At 39.0% G+C, this 22,610-nt stretch overlaps 1 long non-coding RNA gene across 2 annotated transcripts; it reads left to right on the top strand.

Annotated features, from left to right (window-relative positions):
- The first annotated feature begins 6,215 nt into the window (after positions 1 to 6,215).
- On the top strand, positions 6,216 to 8,139 carry LOC131635086 (uncharacterized). Of its 2 annotated transcripts, XR_009293713.1 has the most exons (4): positions 6,216 to 6,490; positions 7,433 to 7,500; positions 7,610 to 7,697; positions 7,858 to 8,139. It is a non-coding gene; the product is annotated as an uncharacterized LOC131635086 (long non-coding RNA). The 2 variants fall into 2 exon arrangements; XR_009293712.1 differs by having other exon boundaries at positions 7,433 to 7,697.
- The last annotated feature ends 14,471 nt before the right edge of the window (positions 8,140 to 22,610 follow it).

The following is a 22,610-nucleotide window of genomic DNA, read 5'->3' as shown; positions in this document are numbered from 1 at the left end:
TCGCTTCTGCTTTCCCTAACTTTTGCCTGGACAAATTCTCTTGAATTTTATTTTGGAGTCCAGCGGGATGCCCTAACTTTTGCCTAAGTCACTTATTTCAAGTTTTTGACTTAGCGGGCTTTCTTTTTTTTATTCACTTTTGAACAAGTCGTGTGATCTTGCGTTGCTCTCGATTTGTGGGAGGTGATTGTGACTGCCTCGTTTTTTGATTGATGAAGGATAACCATCGTTGTGTCGTCATCTCCTGACCTCTTGATAGAATAAGGATAATCATTGCGGTTTTGAAATTCCTCAACCTTTTGAAGGATAACCATTGTTGTATCCTTAGATGCACCTTTTGGTGAGTTTTGAACACTCGATCGAGTTAAATGGACACTACCCTGCCCCAGGGTTAAAATAAGGGTTTTTTTTTTTTATGATTAGAAAAAGAAACTCCTACTTCAAGGCTCAAAGGGGTTGACGAGGGTCTATCTCCCTTATATCTCCAGTGTTTGGGGATTTGAAACAATGCCTGTACATCCTCAGTAGGGTTTTATTCGAAAACACACGATTAGAGATTTTGCATTTTTTATTTTTCATCATTCTCCCTCAGCTTTTTGCATAAGCGAGCAATTAATAAAGTTGGTATCGTAATGCCAAAACATTTTACGAGTGATAACGAACGGATTACTTCAAGACAAACATAAACAATGTATTATGATTTTCATTCAGAAATTAACAAGTTTTTACATGCTATTGATGCTTAAACACACAAATGAAAAATTACAATGAGAATGCAGTAAGAAACTAAATGAGTGTCGTTGTTGAGGAGACTCGTCTCCGTCTGGACTTGCTGATCTCGAATACTTTCATCATTTCCTTCCAACCACTTCGGATTACTTCAAGAGAGAACTCCAACGAAGCCACCCATGAGTCGTAAGCTTTTTCTTTTTTCTTTTACTTTAGGGATTCGAGCAATGCGAGTGAGACAATGCTCAAGATAAGAGTAGGTCTTGCTTATCCCTCGTGCGGGAGCCCCAAGCATAGATGTTGTAGAAGTATCCATTATCGAAAGTGGAGGAACCTTGCATGGTCATCAAACTGAGAACTTGTGGTGAAGAAGACCTTGAGAATCAGGAGCATTGTGTAGAATACTCTTGATTACCACATGGAAGAAGATTCTGACGAAGTCACCCAAGAATTTGTAATGCTTTAGGGATTCGAGCAATGCGAGTGATGCAATGCTCAAGATAAGAGTGCGTCTTGCTTATCCCTCGTGCGGGAGCCCCAAGCATATTCATTGAAGAAGTATTTACCATTAAACATGGAGGAACCTTGTGTAGTCACCAAACTTAGAGAAGCTATTTGTTGCAAAGAGATCAAACACCAACTGAAACACCAACCTCCACGGATACAACTGAGCATAAGAACCTTGAGAATGAGAGATGTTTCTACAAAACATTCTTGATTACTACTTGAAAGAGATTCTGACAAAGTTGCTCGAGAATTTGTGGTGCTTTTATTATTATCATACCAACCAACTCAGACAAGGAAGTAGTTTTCAACCAAAATAGGGAATACTGAAGTGAGAATACGGAAATGAAGTGATGATTGCCAATGTTGAGGAGCCTTGACTCCATTGGGCTTATTCTTCTTTTTTTTTTTTTTTTTTTTTGATACTTTCTGGAATACGGGCATTCACTTATGCGTGAACTCTTCGTTTTATGCGCAGGCCATTTGGAGTGAATGATATTACTTTGGAGTCAATGAGATCTTGGACTTTGTGTTTCAAAATACTACAATCCTCAGTTGAATGTCCAGATGTCCCAGAATGGTACTCACACCTTGCATTTAAGTCATATCCTTGAGGAATTGGTGTTGGAGGGGGCTTAAACTCCCTTAGTTGGACCAAAGAATCCTTGAGCAAATGAGAAAGCAGCTGACTATAGGTCATAGGAATTGGGTCAATTCTTCTTGGTGGTCTCCTTGGCATTTGTGGACCCTGCTGATGGCAATGATTCCAGTACCCATTCTGTTCAGGTGTCTTCCTCTTTTGACCTGGCTGTGAAACAAATGGAGACTGATGAGGTGGGAAACCTGGAACCCAAGATGGTGCATTATGCTTCTGATTTGAAGTAGATCTGACATAGAAGTATGAATCAACCTTTTCTTCCACCGCAATTGGAACCCCATTTCCTTGAACAAACATACCCTCAGGGGTGAACAAAATCACTTTTGAATCAATGAGATCTTGAACTTGATGTTTCAGTGCCCTACAATGCTCAACATCATGACCAGGCGCCCCAGAATGGAACTCACATCGAGCATTGGCATCAAAGTTGGGGGGAAGCTTTTCAGGCGTAGCCAATTCTCGTAGCTCAACCAACTGAAGCTCCAGCAAACGGGGAAGTAACTGAGCGTAAGGCATCGGGATAGGATTGAGAATTCTCTGAGGTATCTTAGGCTTTTTTCCACACATTTGGCCCCCTTGAAGAACAAATTGGCATGGAGGTAATGGCACATGGAGTTGAGAAGGAACTTCCTGAGGTATTCCATGAGTGGGAAGGGATCCTACTGAAGAGAAGGGATCAACAACTTCCGTTGCAGTAGTAGGAACAACATCCCCTTCCTTCCTTAATACCGTCTTCAGAACTTCCATGACCAAGCTCAATTGAGTCTTCAACTGACTATTCTCTTCTTTTAGTGCATCCTGATTATGGACCAAATCTTGCATCTCCAACATAAGATGACCCATTTGTTCCCTCATCTCGTCCATTTCCTCACGGAGTTGTTCCATAGTTGACTTCGGAGTCGCGGCGGTGGGAAGTCAAATTTGTTGTTGATCTGGAAATTTGAAGAGAAAGGGTCCCATAAGTCTTTGAAAGAACCATGAAATGCTTGATAGTATGAATGCATGTTTCATTTATGAGAGATCCTAAAGTCTTTTCACACACTTTCATTTTTCTTTTTTTGGAATCAAAGCTTCTCTTTTTTTTTTTTTGTATAGAATATCTTTTCTTTTCTTTTTTGCTTCTCTATTTCCTTTTCTTTTACATATCTTTTCTTTTCTTTTCTTTTCTCTTTTTTTTGGAAATAGACTTTAGGATCTTTCATAAATGGAGTGGACAAAGCAATGATGTTATGCAATGCAAAAGCATGGGATCAACGGTCAATATAATCTTAGTAACCACTGTACAATCCTCTGAATAACTGATACAGGTCAAATGTCACAGGATCAAAGGTCCGACACCTTTTTGAATACCAGGAAAACAAATAGTCACCAACAGAACAGAATAGTCACCAACGGTACCTGTCATGTATATCCCACCCCACTCACAGGTGTAGTCTAGGTCAAGGTAGGTCAATGGCTTCCAGCGTTATCAGTTCTCCTGAAACACCATCATTGTCGCAAATACATGCCAACAACGGTATCTCATTTGAACCTCGACTGGTCGTGGGTCTCATGATCGCAATCAACAGAACCTGACATTCTGTTGGCGTCATGACTATCCACTCTATCCTAGGTATCCTATGTGTCACTCTGGCCTGGGTATTGGGCCTTTTACCTCATAAAACATCCCACCCAACCTGCAAAACAGAACAGAAGACCCCAAGGAACACAGAATATAATCCATATGCATGATGTGCAAACAGAAATAAACATGATATGCAAGCAGAAAAGTAAACATGCAAACATATATACAAGGTATAGACATAAAAACAAATAAACACCCAGTAAATAAACAAACAAACGCGGGCTAGGATCGACTCACTAAGGATGGACCAGCAACAGGTCTAGCAACCTCCCCAGCAGAGTCGCCAGCTGTCGCACGCTCGCGAAAAATGAACAGAGTCGCCACCAATATATTTATCCCATAAGGGAAAGGAATATCAGGAAACCTAACAAAGGAAGGAACAGGGTCTTGCGACCAGAGAATCAAGGTACGGGAGTCGGTTACGCAAGGGGAAGGTGTTAGCACCCCTCACGCCCATCGTACTCGATGGTATCCACCTACGTTTGTTTCTATCTAAAGGGTGTATATCATGTCTATGTCTAAATGCGAAATGAATGCAAAATGTAGGGAAAATAAAGAATTGTACTCGCACGGGCCCTACCCCGCTGCCTACGTATCCTTTTCAGGAATCAGAGTTACCGTAGCTCGGCTAAAGATTTTCTGTTTGTTTTTGTGTTTTTTAATTGGGCGGAGTCAACGTTCACGTTCTTGCATAAGGGAACACCTACGATGCGTACGAACGGAAATGACATTGCCCTTAGGTGCCTACGAGGCAAAAGAAAAAGGAATGATTGGTTTGTGTCTTTTAGGATAGATGAGTGATGAACAGTACCCAATACCGGGCCACTCACCACTTTCTCTACTTTGTTTTAGTCTGAACCATTGTTAGGTGTTTTGAAGTGTTTTTGGTTGTGTATTTTTTAAGGGGAGTTTACTTCACAATTCGAATCACATAAAATGTATAATGATCGAGAAGCAGATTAGGGAATGAATCCCACTCACTTCCATCCCATTATGTAATGTTTGAGAAACAGATTAGAGAATGAATCTCACTCATTTCTCTCCCATTAATTAATGTTTGAGAAACAGATTAGGGAATGAATCCCACTCGTTTCTCTCCCATTAAGTAGTGACCGAGAAACAGATTAGGGAATGGATCCCACTCGCTTCTATGTCACTAAGTGATTGAGAAATAGATTAGGGAATGAATCCCACTCATTTCTCTATCACTTTCTTAATGTGATTCGCATCTTCCGTTTATTAATGTTTTAAAGAGTTGAAAAGAAAAAGAATGCAAAAGGGAACTAGATCTAACATTCTAATCTATGTTATTCTAATCTACAAATGGCCCTAAGGTCGAGGATAACTATCCTATCTCAATTCCCCTTAACAAAGAAGGAAGAGTCTACGGGAACATGACAAGCAATAGTAAGGAATAAGCAACATCAAAGCAAGAAATGAGAGGCTAAGCACGGAAACAAGAGAGGAAAGCCCCAAGTCAGTAGCAAAACAAGGGATTGAATGTCCCAAATCAAATACAAAAGCACCACGGTATCACACAAAAATATCCACAAGAAGTTACCAAAGTATCGCATGCATCATTACTTACCAATTAGCGGGCAAACATCAATTAATCAAAACAAAAGCAAGTAAACACAATGAGCTAGGCCTCAAGTCAGTAGCAAACTCAATCATCTAGTTCTAATATCCTATGTTACTCTATATTAGTCAATTAGCATGAAGCAATACAAAACTCTAACCAAAACTAGACAACACTAGGTTAATACTAGCTAAGCGGTTTCAAATTGTGAATGAAGTTAGAAACATGCAATCAAATGGTACAAGTCAGTAGCAAATAGCCTATACTAGATGCCTAAACAACCACAAAGTCATGCCAAGAAGTTTCACACAAAATTACGGGTCATTTGTACAAGTTACGGTGCAATCGTCAACCAAAAACAAGTTATTTACATGTAAGAAAGAAAAATCAAGTAAAATAGGAAAGCATGATCTAAAATTTTCAATTCCAGGTCTTAGGACCTCTAAACATCCCTAATTATATGTACAAAAAGGAATCAACATTATTGCGTGAATGCATTTCAATTTGAGAGCACAAACGTCACAAGCATCTATTAGAAACGCATGTTAATCGAGTCAAACAACACTAACCAAATACCAATCAAAACAAAGAATTAGGAATTCATTTTTTATACACAACATCATGGGTTAGTCTACAGAAATCATACAAAAATTGGTAATTAAATTCTAGTCCTAAGGTACTAAACGAAATTGCTTTACAAAATCTATCGAAACGTGAAGGAGGATGAACATATATGAAGAAAGGATTTATTAAAAATAGCAAAATAAAATCTAAAAATATGCAAAAAAACTACAATTATGTACACACACAATCCTACTTAAAATCTATTTTTATTTATTTTTTATTGCATAAGAAAATGATTTTCCAAACAGAAATTCAGAGAAGAAACAATTTCAAATAAAAGTAAAAATCTGTCTAATGGGGAGTGTGTTAGTAAAAAGCTGTAAGGAACTAGATCTTTGCTAATGGTGCATTTGGGCCTTGTCTGGGGGGTGGAAATAGCGGTTTCACGTGGCCCATGCAGAATGTTCACTATCAGATCAAGTTTTTATTATATTTATTTTTTATCAGGTTTTTATTACAACAGAAATTAACAATTAATAAAAAAAAAGAAAAGAAAAAGGATTGCAATAGAGAATTGGGGATTAGGGATTACTGAGTGTGGCGATTGGAATTCTCAACGTATCTTCTTCCTCGCTCTCATTCGCGAACGGCGGCGGAATGATCTCCACTTCTCCGATGAACTCAGAAACCGCTCTCCGCCTCTTCGATTCAATTCTCAGGCTCTCGTCTCAATCTCGTCTCCGATGTGTGTTGAAGGTGGTACAAAGGCGATTCAAGCGATGATTCGATGATGATGATGCTGTTGGAGACGAATCGAGCGAAATTGTTACAGGTTAGCCATTATGTTCTCTTTTTCTCATTTCTGTTACGACTTAATCTCTTCTTCTCTTTTTGATTTGTTCTTCTTCTTCTATCTTCTATTCCGTGCGCGGTTTCTTCTGTTGTTGTTGAATTATTGCGTGAGAGTGAGTGAGGTTTGGGAGAATGTGAGTTCGTAGTCGTGTGGCGTGAGAGCTGAGGGATGATGGTTGAAGATGATTGGTGAGAGGTTGAAGATTGAAGGTTCTTTGTTGATTTTCTGTGTAGAGTGATGAATGAAGATTTGTTGAACGATTGAAGGTGGTTGATGGATAGTGAAGAAGATGAATGATGAAGGTTCAGAAAGAGAGAGAGGTTGAAGATGAGAGTGGATCTGTGATGGTGATGGTGAAGGGTAGAAATGAGCGTGTAACTTGTGATTGAAGGTGGTGGATCAGTTATATAGAGATGGAGGTTCTGAGATTCAGTTAGAGAGCGAGGATGATTGAGGGCCTTTGGATTAGAGAGAATCGGTTGGGAGATGGAGGGTGAAGATTGAGTAGGTTTTTTCTGTTATTTGTTAGTTATTGATTCAGTTAGTGAATTGGTTGAGTTTGTAACAAACTGTTAGGAAAGTTAGTTTGAAGTTGGTTACAAGGCGGTTAGTAGAGGTTTGAATTTCTGTTATGTGTTACTCATGAAGGTAGTTATGGTTGGTTAGAACCCTGTTAGGAGTGTGGAGATTGGAAGTTAGTTACAGTTAGTTAGAAGTTTGGACAGTTAGGAAATTAACAGTTAGAAGTTGGGTGTGAAGAGTAAGGCTGACAGTTAGTTGAATTTTGTTATGGCTGAATGTGTGTAGGTTAAATGTGAGTTAACTGGCAGGTTTTGATATGTTTTTTGACTGACCATGAAATACGTGAACTTGACTTGAGATGGATGCGAGCTGAATGTGTCTCTTTTATGTGGATGACAGGTACCTTAAGTCGGGATGGCACACGGTTTAGAAACAAGAATCACTTGGTCAAAGCAATAGGTTTTGCAGTATGGAGCTGTTTGGTTTTTCATGACTGTCACATAACTTGTCTTTTTATTCTTTATTTCTTTTAGTATGGATCTGAATTGGTTATATTTGTGTTATGAGTGTGTGCAGGATTTGATGCTGAACTGTTGTGATTCTGTTTGGGAAAGTGGTTATGCAGGTTGCTTTTAACAAGTGAAGAAATGGCTGCAAGTTGGTGGTAAGTAATATGTATGCAGGGGCTGATTTTGAAATGCTATTTTTTGGTTAGAAGTTAGGATGAATTAGTTTGAAAATGATACGAAATGAGACTGTTTTGGTTTAGTTTGCAAAACTGTTTTGAATGAAGATAGTTGTGTGATATGGTTTGAATGTTGCAGGATTGAGATTTGGCTTCGGTTGCGTTTCGTGTAGCATTATGAAGGTTTGTGTGGAATGGGGTACGGCTTGGAGCTTTGAGGAAAAGGTTTACAAGATGGAACAAGAGATAGAATCAAGACTTTAGAACAATTTTGTATTTGAAAGGTGTAATGTGTAATTGAAATTGGATGAATGTATAGACATTTGGATCTTCTGAACTTTTGTAATGGATGAGAACCTTGGGACAATTTTTGTAATCTTGTAAATTTTCCTTTATGAATGACTTTGAATCCTTGAATTTATCTCTTGACTTTGTGGGCATCTCAACGATGTTTCTTCTGATTTTACCTCTAGATCTCAATGACATGAAGAGTGAATGAAACATGGATAATACTTGAATGAGCTTGAATCGGATGTTGAACTTTTCTTCAAGTAATAAAGCCTTTGCAACTATTCCGAATTCCTTCCACTTTATCTTCTAGTCTTATACGTTTGAGAACTTTGATTCATTTGACAAATGTAAACACAAATTTGAATTCAAAGTATTAATGGATCCAAATTCGACTTCACTTCTCAAAGAAACCTTGACTTCAATCCAATCTTCTAATCCATATCAACTTGTATGACAAGCGCCAGTAGCTGAAAGAATAGAACTAATAGAAGAGCAACCCTATGAGGAACCCTTGAAGAGAAAATATAATTTGAAGCACAGAAGAAGTGAAGATCACGGCATCTTGAATTCCGTCTTCAATTAATGGACCTAAATGAGCGCATGAACCCAAAACTTCTAATTCCTTTATTCGAGAAGCAGCTTCACGACTTTATTTGTTTGAGAAAGAATCAAAGTATTAATTTCAAGCAAATTTATTTGAATCCTTGATGAACCACCTAAATACTTGATCTCTTGAGAAGCCCTGAGTTTAATGAAGTTCATGACCAAATGCCTTGAGTTGAGAATGAGAAAACCCTAATCCAGAAAGACTTCAATGAAAGCAAAGCCACATAATCACACCTCAGATCCTCACATTTGGTAGGAAATTCCTTGCCATAAAAGTTCTTTCTTGCTAGTCTTTGATTGATACCAATGATATGCATGCATGGGTATGGATTATGACCTGAGTGATGTATGCAGATGAAATGAGAAGCCTAAACCAGTTAGAAATTAAAGGGTAGGACAAATTTGGGGTATGACAATGACAACAAAACTAGAAAATGTGATTTTCATTGTTGGAGGCCTTCCTGATCTCTGATTTTGATTTCATAAAAACCCAGACGCTCATAAAATCACAACCTATGCAATACTCTAATTATCTCAAGTTATTTCACAATTTTAACACCATTAAATCATCAATTCATTAATTTTAGGATATGCCTAAAACCTTCGAAATTACAACAATGGTGAATATGGGTTCCATCTTCGAAATAGAAAATTACACACGAAATTCATCATATAATAATCATATAACAATCATATAACAACTATCATAACATCACAATCCAGAATTATGAATCAAAACACCCAATCCTAAGGAGATTAAGAATTCCTCTATCTATACCTCTATCATTGAATCAAATTCTCACTCTTACCTTGTTCTCTTAGTAGTAATTGATTTCCTCTTAAAATTGTTGTTCTTCTCACTCAAGCTCTAAACCTCTATTCAAGTTTTTGCCTCTTCCCTCTTTTTCAAATATGCTCTCAAAGCACATAGTGATAGAAAAACATCATCTAATCCCTAATTCTCCTATTTATTATACCCAATTCTCCAATTGAGATTTCTCCATTCTACTCTCACTTACTCCTTTAACTCTCTATTTTATCCTCATTATTCTCCATAATCGCCACTTTATCCCTTATTTCTTTATTCTCCTATTTTAATTAAATAAATCAAAAAAATCATTTTTATTCTAATTATTAAAAGTACTAATAATTTAATTACTCTCAACACCCTCTACCTCATGGTCACACACCCGACTACCCAAAATAATTTAATTATTAATATTTATCAATCAAATAAATTACATAAAATTCATAAGCATTTTAAATAAAGATATAATCTAAATTGGGGTGTTACAACTGTAACACCCCAAATCTACCCAACAATTATATTAAAATCATAGTGCGAAAAATTTTAAACATCAAACCTGAGGCATTACATTTTCAACTTAAAAGCCACAAACAACCTGTATTTCATTTATCCTTGATACATAGCATTCGACATCTATAATTTTAAAATTATAATTCATACACAAGTTTATTCAACTAGATCAAACTTCAACTTATAATTATTCGTCAACTTTTATCCGACCAAAAATATATTAAAACAACAATAATTACTCCTTATTATTCAACAGTAATAACACAACAACAAAACAACAACTAAAATCATAATCCCATCCCGAGAGCTACGTATCAGAGCAAGACACTAACTCGAAGCAACTAAAGACTTCATAAAATCACTTCAGAACTTCCACCGCTATCTCGGGTACCTATCTGTTTCCCACGGTAAGGGAAACATCATTCAGAATGGGTGATATATCGAAAAATATAAACAAAAGTATGATAATTAATATGTTAGAATTAAGTCATACAAAATTATCACTTTACAGCTTTCAGACAACAGCTATAACAACAATTTAAAACTGTACAGTTATAATAACAAAATCAACAACAACATAATAATAGTTATAACAACTATTTTTCATCTTCCAGACGGTACCTGTCACAACAAGTCATTAGTATAACAACTTATAATTACAACTTCACATTATCACAATTCACTTCACATCGTCATATTCAACAATAACTCAAGTCACATCATGTCACAATTAAATCACACTCATACCACATATAATGAGACTCTACAATTGCACATGCATGTGGTACCCAGGGCTTCAGCCCCTATTGCCAATTGCCAGTTAACAGAGGCATCAAGGCATAAGCCTTCGTCATTAATTTGCCAATCCAGGCCGTCGCCAAAAATGCATATGTATATGAATGCAACAAACACACACAACAAAAAACATCATCGTCACAAAGGCATAAGCCTATATCGTTGCTATACCAATAAATAGAGGTATACATCGTCAATGAAACATCCTGCAACTTCGCATAGAACAAGAACAATTATCACCACAACAACAACTAATTTTATCGAATCAACACGACAGAATTACAACAAATAATCCATGGAAAAATTCATACACCTTAATCCCACATACAATCATCATATTCCTGGTTATATAATTTGAACCCCACCCTTACCTTGGTAAATATGGACTCTTTCACCATAGCTCTAAGATTTTCTCCAAAAGAAATCCTTTCTAACATCAATTGGAGACACGCCTAAAAATCAGTTTGGGAATCAGCTTATCAGACGAACTTAAAACCCTCAAAATCAAAATCGCTGCGATCAGAACTTACCTCTATGAGTCAGGAACGTTGTGTCCAAGGACCGTAACGATCCAACGGTTGGATTGAGAGATATTCCCGATTTTCCAAGGTGATTATATGCTGAAACTTGCTGCGAAAATTAAGGCTTCCTCCATAATTTTCTTCTTCTCTCAAGTGCTCCTCCCTTCTTTCTTTTCTCTCTTCTATTTTTTCCTTTCTCCCCAAAAATGAGTTGAGACTTCAACTCTAAAACCCTAATTTTTTACTCTTACTATCTCTTTTCTCTTAATGGGCTTAACCCATAATCCATCTATTATGTTTCTACTACTAAGGCCCAATTAACTATATCTCTCATACAACTTAATTAACCCAAATAAAACAAACACACATACAATTAAATATTTCAAATAATTATTATATCACATAATAACTAAATAAATAAATAATTATTAAAAATACCAAATAGTATAATTACTAATATAATTAATAAAAATATTAATAAAATCGGGATGTTACAACAACTCTCTCATACTTAAAGAATTTTCGCCCCAAAAAATTCTCTAAAGTGAACAAATTTGGATACAAATCCCTCATCTTCCTTTTAAGCTCCCACGTTACATTTCCACCAACTGGTCCTCCCCAAGCTACCTTCACCAATGTAATATGTTTAGCACGCAATTGTTTCACTTTTCGATCCTCTTGCTGCATGGGTGATGCCTCAACAGTCAGGTTATCTCTCATCTACACATAACTCACTTGGATCACATGAGACGGATCCAAAATGCACCTCCTCAACTAAAACACATGAACGAAATCATGAAGATTAGCAAGCGATGATGGCAAAGTAACCCGATAGGTCACTTCTCCTATCCTCTTTTAAATCAGGTAGGGACCGATGAAACTCAGAGTGAGCTTTCAAGACTTCAAAGCTCGACCAACACCAGTTACCAGAGTAACCCTAAAAAACGCACGATTCCCCTCTTAGAACTCAAAAGCTTTCCTCCATTTATCACGATAACTCTTTTGGAGACTCCGAGAAGCTCTCATCTTCTCGTGAATCACTTTGAGCTTCTCTGTGGTATGTTAGATAATCTCAGGCCCGATTATAGCGCCCTATCCTGATTCATACCAACATAAAGGTGTCCTACACAAGCTCTCAATCAACAATAAAAAATTATCCCAAGTACCTCATTGTTCTAGCACACAAGCTCTCAACAAGTAATCTAAGGATTTGATAGTCTTCCCAGTCTGATCATTTGTCTGCGAATGATAAGCAAAAATCAAACGTAACTTTGTGCCTACTGTAAACTCTCCCATAATCTTAATATGAACCTTAGATCTCTATCAGATACAATACTGAATGAAATCCCATGCAAACTGACAATCCTCTCAATATAAAGCTCTGCTAACTTTCCCAACGGATGGTTAAGTCGAATCAAAATAAAATAGTGGATTTAGTCAACCTATCCACAATAAACCATATAGTATCATAACTCTTCACCAACCAGGGTAACCCCGACACAAAATCCATCGGAATGGTATCCCATTTCCACCCAGGAATAGGCAATGGATGCAATAAACCCAACGACTTCAAATGCTCAATCTTTGACTTCTGACAAGTCGAACAAGCATACACAAATTCAAAAACTTCCTTTTTCATCATAAGCCACCAAAAGATCTTCTTCGAGTCTTTATAAATTTTAGTAGCTCAGTGGTGAATACTCAAACCATTTTGGTGTCCTTTTTCAAGAATACTCTTCTTGAGTTCAGACACATCAGGAACACAGATACTGTCACAAAATTTTATAATACCATTATCATAAATATTAAAATCACCATCTTGAACTTGATTAATTAAGTCCAAATGATCGACCAATTTCAAATAAGTCTTGCAAGTTGTGATCATCGACAGAAGCCTACTGAATTGCATTCTTTTCAACACAAGCTTCTTCAACAACAACAGTTTGAGATTTCCTCTTGTTGTTATAAGCTTGGTCTGCAGTAATGTTGTGGGATTATTTGTCAGTGTCTTCATTGGTACAAGGTCGAGGATGACTTTCAGTCAAAGCACCTACGAAAGCATCTTGCCTGTGAGGGCTCGGTTCAAGCTCAACTATGGTCTCGGTGTCGATTGCAGTTTTGTTGGGGTTCTCGACGGGGTTTGGTATGATAATCTTCTCTTGAGATTGTTCCTGGAAGTAAGGCAACGTTGGAACAAAAAACTTGACTAAAAAACTATAAAACATATTCCATACCTTAAGAGTTGGGTCTGGAGAATTAATTTTTGGCGGACACAAAGATGGTGGAAATGATTGTTGAAGAGGAAAATTCAGAGGAGGATTTTCTTGATCATTAGTTTTAGTAGTCGACGTGAGATTATCTGCGTCAGAAGTTGCAAGAGTCGAAGGAATAACTTTGAAGGCATGGTTTTTAGAAGCAACATTTCTTTTCTTCTTAGCTCCTTTAGGTTTAGTAAGGCTTGGAACTATGGAGGAAGAAAATATTTGAATGTTGGTACTGTCATCAGAGTTTTCTTTTTTGCCTGTTGGTGGTGGTACTTCAGTAGGGATCTGAAAATTATAAGGCATAAGAAGCAGTGTGACTTTAAAGTTGAAAATATAGGAATGTGTCGTACTTGTGCTTGGGGAGGTTTGGAAACTTTCTTTTTCTTGAGGGGCTTGTTGGAAGGAGCTTCGGTTGTCAAAGGGAGTTTTTGTCCCTGAGGAACAAAAATTAGGGTGAAGTATGGCTTACCTTGTACACACAAGTGAATTTGAGAAAACAAAACATACCATCGTGAATTGAGCTCTTTCGTCATCATAATTGGAGGGAATTGGGACACTTTTTTCTGAATTGTCTACTACTGGTTCAGTAGATTCCAATTTAGCATCCAGAACATTGAAAGCATCGTTTAATCGTTGAATGAGGAGCAGGGCAGAAAGATATTGCCTTTGATATTCTGACCACCAATGGTTGAATAATTTTGTCACGAAGAAAGAATGTTGGAACAGAAATACAGGGATATCAAGGAGTTAGGTAGATTTGTGGAATTCGAGGTACGCCACATGATTATCAGCATTCAATTATCGATCAGTCCTAACAATATCGAAATGGTGAGAAAATAAGGATTTGGGTAACATTTAGCTAAGACCAAATTGACGAGCCACTAAATTTGGTTGATAACTCATAAAACCATAACCTTTTACTCCTGGGTCAATTCTAAAATACAAAAGGGTGGGGGTTAAGAGTGCTCTCCATACATTATTTGATTGTGCATCAGCTTTTGGGGAAACCCTAGGAATAGATTGATGTATTTCATGAGAATATACCTATTGGGAGGCTCTAGGAGAGTATTTAAGGAAAGCATCATTCCTTCGATGGGCCTACTCTCAGACACACACGTAATAGCTTTCGACACAGGATAACCTAATTTGTGCTCGAAGGTGGCATTCAACCAATGTTGCAAGAGGCAGAAGGGTCCTGGCATAGCTAATGATCTGTTGGTGGTAGGAAGAAGCTTCATTTTTAAAAGAAGAATAACCCAAGCGTTGGTACAGATATGACTACAAGAGTTTGCCCAAAGAAATTTATCGACCCTCATGAATTTGGATCGCCAAGGGGGATGAAGCCTTTGGCTATCTGAAACGAGCCAGGAAAAAATAGAAAATATGAAAGCCACAAAGTTAAGAAGGTAATATGTTCCATGTCAGAAACCTATTTGGTGTTATTTACATGGTTGTCAGCTATGTAAAGTTCGAGGCTCGCACGTTCAAAGTCGAACGAGTTTTCACTAGACAAGGTTGGGTCGAAAGTTTCTCCCAAAGGCAAAAGGCCAGTGATGGCTGCCACGTCGAACAAGGTAGGCGTCAACATGTCACAAGGAAGTTTGAAGGTGTTGGTCGATCCTTCCCAGAAGAAAATTAAGGAAAGAATCATACAAAGATTAACTCTGCGAGCATGCCTTGACAACTGAATGGCGTTGAAAATACCAGCTTCTGCCCATTGCGCTTTACATTTCAATTGAACTTTGTTAAGCCAAGCCAAATAGTCTTTGTAACCTGGAGCAGGCCTGGAGCGAAAAACCCTAGCATTAGGGTCCATAAACTTCAATTCAAACCCTTTTTTTGAAAGTTGGGGGAATCGTGAGAGTGTATCAAGGAAAATGTTTTTGAACTTTCGTCGGATGCGTCCTTGCATCTGGGTATTGTCCATGAAAAACATAGAGTTTCTTGTCAATGACGAAACGGATAAGCATTTTGTTGTTGCCATTTTTCACCTTCGATTTTTCACTATTGAACCGAGTTAGAGACATTGCCATGATAATAGAGAAAGAAAGCAACAAAGAGGAAAGATTTTTCTAGTTTGATGAAGCTGCAGAAAATGGAAACAAAGAAGTTATTTAGAAAAAATGGAATAGGGTATTTATAGAAGAAATGGGTGATGTAGAAATCGAACTAACGGTGTCTACGTGTAGGTGAAAGGCGTTTTTGTTTCCATGGAAGTGGTAGAGTTAGTGCTAGTAGCTTGAAAACCCAAGATCTTGAGAGTAGGGGTAATCATGAGAAGTAATGTGAGAGCCTCGAAAATTGCAGCGCAGAAAGTAATCATCATGACAGATGACATCGGCAAATAAATTAGTAGTAAAAAATTCACCATAAAAGAAAAGGCTCAAGTTTCTCAGTCGAACATATTTTCAATCGAAATTGACCTTTTGGAGGGCAATTTGTAAGCCAAGAATTTTCGACAAAAGCATGAAAGCCTGAACAGTTTGAGTAAAAGCTCAAGAGTGTGAAAGCAAATGAGCTAAGAGATAAAAGTGATAGGTCGATAGGAAGGATGTCGAAGGACAATCGATTCTAGGAAACTAGCACTACAAGAAAAGTGTGATATAGCCACTTAATGTTGCGACGTGATTATCACGTGGCTCAAAAAAGTGAGTTGCGACGTGATAATCACGTTGTTGCACCCCAAAATTTGCCCTCTTTATTGGAGCTATAAGTTAATGATGACGTTTATTTCGTCATCCAAAAATGGAAGAAAAATAATAAAGAGTTTTCATGTGTTAAGGAAGTAAAGTGTGAAAAATGGCTTAAAACGGTGAAAGTACGGGAAAATTCAGAAATACTATTTGAAAGGTGATACGAGTTAAGTTCCCGCGTTGTCCCCATTGTCTCGACAAGATCTACAACTTTTGTGTTCGGCTCGGGAGCCAATTCTTTGAGGAAGGTCTTCAAATTTGCAAATTACTTGAGGTTTCGCAGTGAAAAACGGTGCTGAATGTAGGATTTTCGGACAATAAAAAATTCATATCTCACAATCCACTCGTCGGATTCGCTTGAAAATTTAACTGGAGCTCCGTGGCATCATTACCAAGATTTCATATGTTCGGACCGAAGGCCAAATATGCATAGAAAATTCCCAGAATTTTAAGGATCGTCGTGTTGTTTCGGTAAAAAGTGTGTTTTCGAGCATGTCGCGCCGAGTTCGAAAATTCATAACTTCTTCGATTTTTACCGTATGAAGTCCATTCCGGCGGCATTCTCTCAGAAATTTCGTTAGCTTCGATTCTTCGTCACACATGCCTGTTCATATTCTGAGCCGAAGATGGGTTTTTATCGAGTTCTTTGAGCGGTACTCACAAAATTTCGCACAGTCGCGCCAGATGAATCGGCGTTTCTCGCCATTCAAACGCGCATATTTTCTTCATCGCTTATCGGAGTGAGGTGATTCTCGCGGCAACGGATCACAAATTTGGTCATCTTCGCAATGGCATCGGTTTAGTTCCGAAATTTAGAGTCGAACCGAGTTTCCTTAAAAACGAGCCAAAATGAGACGAACCGAGGGCAATTTGGACAATTCGCATTGACAATATATAAACATTTTGCTCTTCACAAATCAGGAAAAACTCTCACAATTTCAATTCACCAATTCTTCACAAACACTTTCTCCCAATTCTCTCTCAATTCTCTTGAATCAAAACCACAAATTACATAAAACTTTCACCAATATTCATCAAATTTCATCAAGATCAAGAACATGGATTGAAGAATCAAGATCGAAGTTCGAATCTCTTCTCCTCTCTCCACATAGATTGGCGCACCACTCTCTCTCTCTCCCTCAGGATTTCGTTCGAGTTTGTGTCGCGTTCGTGTCGTGTTCGCGTTCGTGTCGTGTTCGTGTTCGCGCGTCGGTTAAAGATCTTCATTCGGTAACCCTTTGAACCTTGAATTAAATGCTTAATTGTTGATGTTAACATGATTTGAATGCTAGATCTAGTGGTTTATTGTGCGTAATTGATGTTGATGATGATTAAATGTTGGATCCATTGATATCTTTGCTTGCAATTGCATGTGGATACAAGTTTGGTGCACTATGTGTTTGTTATAATGCTTGCATGAACTTGTTGCTTGATGGTTATTGATGATGACTTGAAATCTATGTGGATTGATACCTAATTGTGCTTGTTTGGTGCTCATAATGCTGTACAAATTGAGGCAAATTCGTGCTTGGTTACATCTCTTATTGGATGCATGATTGAAGTGTTTTTGAATGTTGATTTTGCTGATTTTTTTTCACTTCTGGTGCTGATGTAACCGGTTACCTGATTGATGTAACCGGTTACATGACTTGTTTTTTGGTCATTTTTCGTCACTGTCAGTGATGTAACCGGTTACCTGATTCATGTAACCGGTTACATGCCCCTTTTTTCTCAAAAAACAGCCACTGCCAGTGATGTAACCGGTTACCTGATTCATGTAACCGGTTACATGACCCTGTTTCCCATTTTCTGCCAGTGATGTAACCGGTTACCTGATTGACGTAACCGGTTACATGACTTGTTTTTTTACCTTTTTTCGTCACTGCCAGTGATGTAACCGGTTACCTGATTCATGTAACCGGTTACATGCTTTCTTTTTAGTTTTTTTTTCCAACTTCAAATGTTCATATCTTTTGACTCGTAACTTCGATTTGCATGTTCTTTATATCGTTGGAAAGCTCGTGAGATGTACTATTTTGTGGAATGATTTGTATTGCTGAATTTTGTGTTTTCCATGATGGTACTTTTGTCGGCTTCCGGTGTGATTTTTGCATGCTTATTCGCGTATTATCGTACCTTTGCCCACGTTTGCTTTGTCCGGTTTATTTTAGAATAGCAATAACGCAATTCCGATTGCGGTGTCTTGTTATCTCTAACGTGTGTGCTAGTGTGCGAGGCTTCTGGACGGTCACCGATCGATACTCATTCTATGAGTGTTCCGCTTTACTTGCGGGACACGATTTCATTCGCTTGCTTTGTGTTCTCATCCTGGAGACACATCTCTATTACTCTATATCTGCTTGTTTGGTTTTCTTGTTCCTCTTGCAGGTGTATTGTGATTGTGTTCGACGCGCGTGTCAACCTTTGTGTGCTTTCATGGCTAATCGGTGTGCTGACTATTTGCTTTTGCTTTGCTAGCTCGCTCGCGGGATCCTTAGTTTCTTCGCTTTGCTTCGCTTTAGTTTACGGATCATCATCCGTTTGGTATTGATCTCGTTTCATTTTATTTCCTCGCACTTTATCGCTTTCTCGCATCATCCTTTAACATGAGAAGTAGGACCTAGACATGCATCTGGCCAAGCCCTCGAAAGAGGCTCTGTTTTTGTTGGTGTGTTTATATTTGTGCTTTGCGGCAGGGAGTCACGGTGTAATAAGTCCTATATGGCACTCCGTTAAGTCCTCATGGAAGGCATGCGGTCAAGGGTTCGTAATCAACCCCCGCCTAGTCTCATCGAGTCTGTTTGGTATGCGCACGCCTCGCGTTGCTCGCTTCTGAACATGCAAAAGATCTTGTTATCGAGTATGTCAGGAAAAGGGTTCATGCAATCGGACCCCCGTCTTTCCTATAGCTCGCGTCGCTCGACGTTGATGCTCGGTGTACGCACGCACCGTTTTCCTTTATGATCCGTGACGGCTTGGTTGCTGAGAGGGGTCCGCCCTCTTGTCTATGGCCCGATCATTTTCACGAGGTCTAATGCTTGGTTGACTTGGGTTGAGCTGCTCCCCTTGGCTATGGCGGGACCGCTTTCCTACCATTCGGTCAGTACCGTTGGTTTGTTTGCTTCACGAGTGGATGCTCGTTTGTGTGCTCATTGTGTGCTTTTGCCTTTTCCCTCGTAGGTTGATAGCTTAGCTTAGACTTGTACCCTTTGTATGATAACATTAGGTAGCAAGCTTTCCCCCTTAGCTTAGGTCTTCCTCATGCATTCTTTTAAAACACAAACCACACTCTTTGATTTTCTTTTCTTAAGAGCTTGTTATTTCCGCTCCATTCCCAGCATAAGTCTCCAAAGGTCGAGCAGCGGAGTGTGAATGTAACTTGTTTACCTAAAAAACATAAAACAAACAAAAATTAGTTAGCCGAGCTACGATACCTCTGATTCCGCAAAACGGATACGTAGGCAGCGGGGTAGGGCCCGTGCGAGCATAACACTTTCTTTTCCCTACATTCTGCATTCATTTTAGTCCAGATTAGCGTAGATTTGTTACACACCCATAGATTTAGACACTAGCGTGGATACCATCGAGTACGATGGGCGCGAGGGGTGCTAATACCTTCCCCTCGCGTAACCGACTCCCTTACCCTTTTTCTCTGGTCGTGAGACCGTTGTTTTGTTTTGTGGTTTGCTGGCATTCCCTTCCTTTTCAGGATAAATATGTTAGTGGCGACTCTGTTAATTTTCGCGGTAGCGACAGCTGGCGACTCTGCTGGGGACGTCTTGACCTGTTGCTGGTCCGGACCTAGCGAGTCGATCCTAGCGCTTGTGTGTTTATCTTTGGGTGTTTTTACTGCTTTGCATATTTACCTGTTTGCATTGCATTCTATGTGCGCTTTTACTTTTCTGCATCATATTCTGGACTGTCTGGATTTCTATCTGTGGGTGGGTGTTTCAAGAGGTAAAAGGCCCAATACCCAGGCTATGAGTGATACCATAGGAACTAGGAATAGAGTGGCCGTGACGGACAGAAGGCGTATGCCTGATTGATCTGATCACGTATCCACGGGCAGAGCTTGGTGGAATGAGGCAATATCGTATGATAACGCCTACATTCGATCCTCTGTTGGCTTTTTGACCTACCTTGGCCTAGATTTACCCGTGAGTGGGGCGGGAATCAATCATTGCTTAACAGGTACATTGATGGTGACTTCGGATCTTGTTCGTGGGTTACCGCTGTTCTCGTTCGTGGGTTACCGCTGTTCTCGTTCGAGTGTACTATTGGTTCCTGTTTGTGGGGTACTATGGTTCTTGTTTGAATGGTAATCTATGTCCTATGGGCTTTGGTTCCATGAATTGACATTCTATGTTCCGTATGGTATACCATCTAGGGGCCGAATCTTTGGCTCTGTATTATGTGTGTTACCGGCAGTCCAGAATGCCTGGTGGGCGGCAACAAGCCCCACCACTTTGCATCATTGCATATTTACTTTCCAAAAAATGATGTAAAAAATAACTAGCATACACGTTCCTTCCATTTCCAAGGAATCATATCTTTAAGCCTCGTGTTGAGCTTTTCCATCTCTTGCTTGCAAAAAAATCAAAAAAACAAGGATTCCTTGGAAATCGAATGAACATGGCATTTCATCCATACCATGCATTTCATACATCTCACGCATAACAGGTGTTCAGAGTTGAGGATCTCTTATTCAAACTTGGTACTCTCACCAGACTCAGAGACTTGATATATTCTTATTGTGTGCTCAAAGATTAGTCATGGAATAACATTGTGGGGTGACCAAGAGGAAAGCTCGGTTGAGGTTCTTTTTGAAGATTTGTCTTATGCTCATTTGCTTCCATGCTTGCTTTATTTGCAACTGGTTAAGCTTTGCACCGTGTGGATGTCTACAGATTCTATGCTTAATAACGATGACACTAGGTGTGAGTTCTATTCTGGGCACCTGGTCGTGATGTTAGTATCTACAAGTCTTTGAAATTGCTTGGGGCTCCCGAACGAGGGATAAGCAAGACATTGTCTATCTTGAGCATTGCACCATTTGCATTGTTCGAATCCTAAAGCACTTACAAAATTCCATATGATTGATGACCAGAGTTCTCCGATTCAGAATGGGGCACCTGACAATGATGTATCTTCCAAGGATGTAGAAGAGTTGTTGAGAATCATCAGGAAGTCTGATTACAAAGTTGTTGAGCAGTTGGGCCAGACCCAGTCAAAGATCTCCATCTTGCAACTGCTGATGTGTTCAGAAGGTCATAGAGATGCTCTCTTGAGAATTCTGAATGGTGCTTACGTTCTGCATGAAATATCTGTGAATCAGTTAGAGGCGGTAGCCAATAATATATCCGCTGGGAACGGCTTGGGGTTTACGGATTGTGATCTTCCCCTAGAAGGGAGAAACCATAACAAAGCGTTGCATATTTCGATTGAATGTAAGGGGACGACTTTGTCCCGTGTTTTGGTTGACACTGGGTCTTCTTTGAATGTATTTCCCAAATCAGCTCTAATGAGAATTGACTATGCCGGTGTGGAGTTAAGGCCTAGTGAGTTGGTAGTGCGCGCCTTTGATGGTTCAAGGAGGTCTGTGTTCGGAGAGGTAGATCTACCAATCCAGATTGGTCCTCAGATCTTTACTACAACCTTTTATGTGATGGATATTCGACCCGCTTACTGTTGTCTGTTGGGACGACCGTGGATTCACAAGGCTGGTGCTGTGACATCCACTCTTCATCAGAAGTTGAAGTATCCGATTGACGGTAAAGTAGTTACAGTTTGTGGTGAGGAAGATTATATCGTGAGTCACTTGTCCTCTTTCCGATATGTGGAGATCGAAGGTGAAATACATGAGACGCCTTTCCAAGCATTTGAGGCTGTAAATGCTGTAAGAACTCCTCCTTATGAGATAACGAAGCCAGAAACGGTTATGTCCTCTTTGAAAGATGCTCAGGTTGTCGTTGAAACTGGAAGAGTGGAAGGCTGGGGGCAAGTAATTGACGTGCGTCCCAAATTCGACAAGAATGGTCTTGGTTTCAGTCCTGGAAAGCATATTGCATCGCCAAAGCCTAATATCCTTAGCCCGATCAAGTTTGTGAGTGGTGGTGTCATTCAAGATAGCCAGGTTAATGCCATTGTCAATGGCGAGGAGGTGGATAGTGACTGTGATTTTGATAGCTGGATTCGTCCAAGTATTCCTGGGGAGATGCCTCGCAACTGGACAATTGAAGATGTCATCCAAGTTACACAAGCTCAGGAGTAAATTCCTTGTTTTTACTTTTCTTATCATGCAATAATTCCTATGCTCTGCCCAAGGCGTAGTGAATCATTTGTAGGGCCATGCAGTTCGCATTTTCAAAGTTAATCATGAAATAAAAGGACGTTTTTGCATTCAA

This window comes from Vicia villosa, unplaced genomic scaffold (assembly GCF_029867415.1).
Source record: "Vicia villosa cultivar HV-30 ecotype Madison, WI unplaced genomic scaffold, Vvil1.0 ctg.001422F_1_1_2_unsc, whole genome shotgun sequence".
Taxonomy (NCBI): Eukaryota; Viridiplantae; Streptophyta; class Magnoliopsida; order Fabales; family Fabaceae; genus Vicia; species Vicia villosa.
The sequence above is the reverse complement of the archived record's forward strand: the minus strand, read 5'-3'. Positions and strand labels throughout refer to the sequence as shown.